At 45.1% G+C, this 370-nt stretch overlaps 1 protein-coding gene across 1 annotated transcript in view; it reads left to right on the top strand.

Annotated features, from left to right (window-relative positions):
* Positions 1–370, top strand: part of yellow-b (L-dopachrome tautomerase yellow-b) — a 37,513-nt gene that overhangs the window by 29,433 nt on the left and 7,710 nt on the right. The window lies entirely within an intron of this gene.

Raw genomic sequence — 370 nt, 5'->3', positions numbered from 1 at the left:
TTCCATACGAAACATCAGAGACATCGGTTCTCTTGAACCAGTTCTCTTCAAATCAACAACACGTCACGGTTCTCTTCGAAACGTCGACCGTCGTAGACACGATTCGTTTCTGCTCGTGCAACTTAAACAGTTGCCCAATATTAATTTGGCGGGCAACACGTGTCGTAGTCGCGAGACGGCCTTACAACCCGTCGGAAATACGAGAATTTTCGCTCGCGACGCGACGCGACACTAGGTTTACGGACACTGTCTGTATGCCTATTGTGGTAATGATGGCATTTATAGAGATTTAACTTTAAACTTTGATTTTATTTTATTCTATACAAATGTGCGGAGGCTTGAGTCTTGTGCGATGCGTGATGCAGACGGT

This window comes from Eufriesea mexicana, unplaced genomic scaffold, assembly GCF_001483705.2.
Source record: "Eufriesea mexicana isolate 0111107269 unplaced genomic scaffold, ASM148370v2 scaffold620, whole genome shotgun sequence".
Lineage (NCBI taxonomy): Eukaryota > Metazoa > Arthropoda > Insecta > Hymenoptera > Apidae > Eufriesea > Eufriesea mexicana.
Note: the sequence above shows the minus strand (reverse complement) of the source record. Positions and strands in the feature narration are given on the sequence as shown.